Source organism: Gavialis gangeticus, unplaced genomic scaffold, assembly GCF_001723915.1.
Source record: "Gavialis gangeticus isolate Ggan-Ray unplaced genomic scaffold, GavGan_comp1, whole genome shotgun sequence".
NCBI classification, from domain to species: Eukaryota; Metazoa; Chordata; order Crocodylia; family Gavialidae; genus Gavialis; species Gavialis gangeticus.
The window spans coordinates 11,453,249-11,459,749 of NW_017729015.1; the positions used below are offsets into that span (position 1 = coordinate 11,453,249).

The 6,501-nt window shown below is 43.1% G+C and overlaps 1 long non-coding RNA gene across 1 annotated transcript; it reads left to right on the forward strand.

The window, feature by feature from the left end:
• Positions 1 to 131: 131 nt before the first annotated feature.
• Positions 132 to 1,872, forward strand: LOC109294252. The gene is made up of 2 exons (XR_002096494.1): positions 132 to 660; positions 843 to 1,872. It is a non-coding gene; the product is annotated as an uncharacterized LOC109294252 (long non-coding RNA).
• The last annotated feature ends 4,629 nt before the right edge of the window (positions 1,873 to 6,501 follow it).

Here is a 6,501-nt window from a genome sequence, read left to right on the forward strand (position 1 = left end):
GGGGGGCTCCGACCCTCCCAGGCCGCGAGCCTCTTAAAGCTGCAACGACAAGCCCAGCGCGGGGCGCGAGTGCGCAGGCGCTGGGCGCATGCGCGGCGGCGCGGCGCTCCCCCGCCCCTCCCTCCCGCGCAGGCGCAGCTGGCGCCTGTGGCCTCAGCAGGTCCAGGCTGGCTCGGTCTTAAAGGGGCCGCACCCCTTTGTGGGCCATGCTGGGCAGGGTGGGGTCTCCAGGGGGGTGGGCTGCAGGGGAAGTTGTGCTGGGCCAAGTGGCATCACCTGCCATGGGCTGCTGAGGCTGGGATGCCGCCACGGCCTGGAGCCCTACAATATGGCATGCAACGTGCTACAGTGTGTCGCGCACATGGCTTCATGCCATGGTGCCACCGCCACATCCTGCCACGCTTTGCACCCCAGACTGTGGGGTGGCCCATATTATGAGCCCCCTACTTGACACCTTAGAAGCCCTGTCTTATGCCTTCGTGCACCGTGGAGGCCTGCCGGAGCATCCCCAGCACCAAGTGTTTGCTGTCACAGCTGGGTACAGGTTGCCGTTGTCTTTGGGAGCGGCCTGCGCAATGATTCAACTTTCACACGGCCACCAGAGCCATTTCCCAAGCTGCCGATGGTGATAGCACAGCGCTGACGTTTCTTTTGGAGACGGTATGTATGGCCTTCTTTAAAAGGATGCTGGCAGGTTAAAAATAACATACTCTTACATCCCGATTATCCTCCTCTGCGTTATTAAGGACGACACAAAATAATGAACTAACGTGGAATGGATGCAGCTTTTCTCTTCTCCCTGAGGCTACTTATTTTTATTTTTAATTTTTGTATTCCAGCAGCCCAGAGGCACCTCCCTTCCATCTGGAGATCAGCACCACGTTGTTCTAGAAACTGAACAAACACAGAATGAGAAACATTGCGGCTCCTGAAGAGCCATTTCATTTTTACTATCTGCTAGGATTGTCCAGAGAAACTGGACTAGTCATTTTTTATCTCACTTATAGTGCCTAATTTCTGTCAATCGTGAATAGTAATATGAATAAGAAATTTCTAGTGGAACATTACAATACCTGGTTTGCAAAGACAGCTGAAGTCTGTTTTCTTGCTTTCAGTGGATGTTTCCATACTTTATAGAAATAGTTCTGTTTGTCAAAAGTTTGTTTCTAAGGCCCAAATCTTGCCAAAATAGGCATACATGTTTAATATTATGCACATGTAAGGTTCTGCTTGGAATTATATCATAATCCCAGTGATTTTAAATTAAATGTAAGTATGCATATGAATTTTTGCAGCATCAGGTTTAAATATTTTTAACAGTTTTCATCACTCTGGTGCATTTCAACTGTTAAAGCTGCCAATCCATTAAAAGGATACACATCAATCAAAAAAAAAATTCAAATCTGCATGTTCTTGGGGATACAAGCTGTCGCCTTTTTATCTGGAAAAATGCCAAACATTGTTGAGAGGCAAGGATTTTTTGGCAATATATTTTATTGGACCAACTGTATAGCTGGGAGAGATGTTAGACAAAATTTAGCATCCACAAATAATGAATACGAACCACATCATTCACGTTCTCCAACATGTAAATAATCTAAGTATTAATTAAAAGTCTGACTTAACAGAAGTCTTAATTCCCTTTCCTAATTTGACATGCACAGTTAACATATATTGTTAGATAGGACTATCTGTTATGCCAAAGATGTCTGTTTTTCAGTGGTGAGTGAAATGAACTCTGCATAAATTGTATCCTTCACTTCCTGTCCTAAAATATTCTATATTGGCACTATGTTTCCAGAGGTGGATGAATTCCAATGACATTGAAGTGATTCCTGTCTCTGGTAGTAATTGTTAATGAATTATTAATAACATTTATATAATACTCTTCATTTTCACAATTCATTTTCAAAATTGGAGGTGTGGGGTAGCTCTCTACCAGGATGTAAATTGAGTGGATCTTAAATCACCCCACAATGTGTGGCACCCTGTGTCACTTTTACAAGGATCTCACAGCAGCTTGGTTGAGAATCACTGCTGTTGGCATGTACTTTGGCTTAAGAGTGGCTTATTTTTATGGAATTTAAACCTATTTTTAAAAGACCTGCACAAAACTGAGATGAGAGCACCCTTAGCCTTTAGTCAAATTAGCTTAAAATCACAATTTAAACCATGAGCAACACCATGTAATATGCCCATTTACACTGGAGCTGAGCAAAAGTCGCATTTCCATCAACACATCCCAATATTCTTTTATTCTTTCTTTGATGAAGCTTTGTCACTCCTCTGTTAGCACCGTCACCTTTTACCATGCTCAGGAACCATTCTGCCAATCCCACTGGAGTGCAGGATTGTCTACCTACCAAATACAAGCATGCCAAGAAAACGTTCACCTCCTGCTTCTCTGCTCTTGAGACCTCATCCAAAGCCCAGTGAAGTCAAAGAGGACCCCTGCAATAAGGCCCTATAGACTGAGAAACTTCTTCAACCTACCCCCATTGCAGACCATTGGACGGGTTTTTGGGAGTCTTTATTGATTTAAGCTGATATTGGATCAAGCCTAGGTGACTGGAGGATTCAGAGAAGAGACAACATTTAATGACAGCATTTAATCTGGCTGGGGTTATGTAACCCCAGTGCTCTTTCTGCCTGGAGCAGGGGATTGGACCCAATGATCTAACAGGTCCCTTCCAACTCTAGAAATCTATGAATCTATGAAATCTTTGAAGGAAAGCTTTTATTACACTGACCCCACCCTGCATTTGGTGTATCTGTTCCCAAGGTAGAGTAAAAATGGACTGAATTATTATTGCCAAAGGGAACAATCCCCAAACCACTGCTAGAAAGTGCTTAAAGAAAGCCCCTCCCAATGCCAATGAGGTGAAGAGTGACAACTGATAGTCACATAGGTCCACTCAGGTTATAGTGAAATTTCACCTACTGTGACTTTTCTCCATGAAATTAAACATTTCACTTCAACATTTGGATAATGGACACTATAGAAATAAATATAAGTAGACCTACTGTATATTGTTTATGATTTTTAATTTACTGAAAACACACAGATATATAGTCTGGTATACACCTGTGTAAAGCCATTTGCCTTGAAAAATGCAGATGTTTTCAACAAAGTAGTTGTGAAACTCCAATCATGTACAGACTGCAGGTCAATGAACTGAATGCAAATCTTTCCTCATATCCATAGCACATCAAGCTGAATATAGATCATTCACATAAACCTGTCAGCCTTGCTTATTAAGTTTTTATATATCATTTCCTGTATTTGAACTCAGTATTCAAAAGATATTGTTGTATGCACTCTACTGAATAGAAATAGGTAACAATAATTAATACTAACGTAACAGTCTGTAAGCAGCCTTGTTGGGGCCATGCTTTATATAAAAACATGGCTAGCATGGTACTGTGTCCACATACGGGGTTCAATAATGTATTTCAATAGGGAAGTATATCAAGAGCTCTAATAAAAATGAGAATATTGGAGTTTGCAAGCCAGAGAATAAACCTAATTATGTAGGTTTATTTTCACCTGCAGAAAAAACATTTATTAATATAATAGCAAGAAACCAAAACAGCTTTAACTAGGGATAAAAAATTTATGATGGAAAGAATCCCCAATCTTTCTGCCCAGTACACATACATTCATGTAACACAGGGGTGTTTCTTTGGATGGTTAAGAGGCTCAAGAAGTTAAACTAGGCAAAAAGGACACAGAAAAAAAGCTCCCTTAATGACCTCTTGTTGAAGTGATCTGCAAATCATATTTGCATTCAGTCCCTTAAGGAATGGACACACCTACACAGAGTGGTTCAAATGCAGTTTAAACCTGAAGCAGAGAGACATACAAGCCTGTTAAATGGATTCAAAGCTCCCTGGAACAGTTCAAAAGTGTACCTGGAAATCAAATACTATAACCAGTTCAGTATTATGCGTAGACACCTTGTGTTGCATGACATGGGTCTGGTTGGTTTTTCAAACATCCCACATTGCATTGCTCCTCACCCCCCTTGCAACTGGCTGCTCTGGTATGCAGGTAGACCTCTACTATCCTCTTTTTTTTCCTTTTTATCAATGAGCTCTCTTGCACTGCTGATTCAATAAAGGCTCTCTTCCTAGCAACAACCTCTGTCCTCACTCCTTGTTCAGTTGCAGTCCCTCCAGCCCCCAGAATCCACAAAGCACAGATCGAAGAACTCCCTATCCTGGCCAGCCCAAGTCAGGCCAGTATGTTGCAGACTTCAACCAATAGCAGGTTACTGGAGTTTATTGAACTCATGTTTAGGACAGAAGGGCAAGCAGAAAAGTGAGAATGCCCTTAGGCACAAGTCACTCCAAGACCCCTAGCATGAGTTGCAAGCACTCTCTCCCAACTTGCCTACTTTTGTGCTTGCTAGGCTGGGTGGTCGGTCCCACAACTGTGAGCTTGTTTCCAATCAGCAATATTTTGGAACAGCTCCATGAACGCCTCATAGTTAGCTTCCCACTGGCCAGCTTCCAGTGGGAGGATCTCGTCTCTACATTGACTTTATGGAAATGGGAGACTCCTCCCTAGCTTGCTCCTACAGCCGAGGGCAAGCGAAACTGGGGGGAATCCAAACCCCAAGCCTCCGGGCTTGGGCCTGCAGGTAGGATGCCCGCCAAAGGATTTGGAAGTATCTGAAGCCCCAGGCTGGGGTGGAAGATACTTGCTGGTAGCAGGGCCACATATGGTTCTTAGATGATTCAAACAAATTTGGACCTGATCTGGCTAATTTGATGCTATACATAAAAAATTTTCCTTAAAAGAAATAAAAAAATTTTGGAATGGTTTAGTTGTTATATGTGTCCGCACCCTGTCCCACAACAATTGTGAACCAGTCAGTGACATTTGGAAATGTTTCAGTTGTTTGTGTCTACAGCTATTAGATTCAATGGGATTCAGCTTTGTTTTACTTATTTTTCTCAACCCACTTTTTGCTTAGCCCATTTCTCCCATTTGATTTTTAACTACAAATGTAGTGGATTTGATTTTCTCTGTGGTGGAAATGCCTGACTCAGAGAAGTTCAAGCCCTGGTTTCTGCCCATGGAATTACTGAAATTCCTGTGCAAGCACTCTTGTCACTGAGCATTTGATTGACTGGTGCCTTTGGGGGTGGCTGGGTAGTGCAGTATGAAAGCATAATTTTGGAACAGAAATCATCCCTAAGGCTTTGCTGTAGCTTGGCTTGCCACATTGAACATATACTCTTACCTCACAAAAATGCTTCCTGGTTTCAACTACTTGATGGCTCTGCAACTATTCTTATTCTTAGTTTGGGAGCAGCTTTCTTTTCAAAGGGACTCTTTTGTATCTGCAGAGTCATGCTATTTCAACCATCACTGAAAAACCATATTAACCAAAGTGATCTTTGTAGACCACACTACTTGTACTTGACTTCCCTTCCTTTTTGTGAGATTCAGTTCACCCTGCTCACATATTTTCCATTTTGGAAGAGAAGTGGTGGAAAGCATTTGCCATTACTCTGACAATCCACACAGACAGGGAGCATCCTGGCCGGATTTTTGTTTTGTTTTGTGAACTTCCTTGTAGGAGAGCTGAGCCCAGCAATCTCTTTCCTTCTCAAGTCTGCCATTCCTGCAAGGCCTTCTCTGCATTCACAAGGTTACATGTCTCTTTAACTTTCCTTTCTTTTCTTTTTTTAAGGAAAAATTTTTGTGTTCCAAGCCAAATCAATTCCAAATCTGTGAGTCATTCAAATCTGTGAGTCATCCATATGTGGCCCTACTACGGGCAAACATCCTCCACCCCCATCTGGGGCTTCAGATGCTTCCAAATCCTTTGGTGGGCATCCTACATGCAGGCCCAACTCTGGAGACATGGGGTTTGGATGCCCCTGAGTTTTGCTTGCCCACAGCCGCATGGCAGCAAGCTAGGGAGGAGTCTCCCTTTCCCATAAGATGGACGTGTAGCCAAGATCTTCCTACTGGAAGAGAAAGTGGGAGACTATACCTTGCCTCGGTTAAGGTACTACCCCTACCAAGAAAGTGGTTTTCCCCTGCAAGTAGGAAAACCACCTTAGTGGTCAAGGTGTTTCCCCTGTCTCTTAACTTCTTCCAGTACCAACCAACAACCAGTTTACATGATCTATTGGTGCTACAATGTCCAGTTTTTCCGGTAGCCATCTATCACTCCACTTAGGATAGGAAGTTTTAGGGGACAAAAGTTGGGGGTTTGCATGGCTCTGCTCTCTCTCCCTTCACATAGCACTCTGGGTTGTGAATTTGGACTCCTTGTCTCCCACTCTCCTCCAGCATAGAAGCCATGGAAAAGGGAAAATCTGTAACTACAGAGGCAAATGAACTTGCAGCAGAGGTTTGAAGGAATAGGTAAGAGCTAAGGCTAAAGAGGAGAGAGCAATGGTAAGCCTACACTTGGAGCACCTGACTGGTGCAGTAATGCCAGCATACTGTACTGGCAAAGTTATGCCATGTGAGCATCCCCA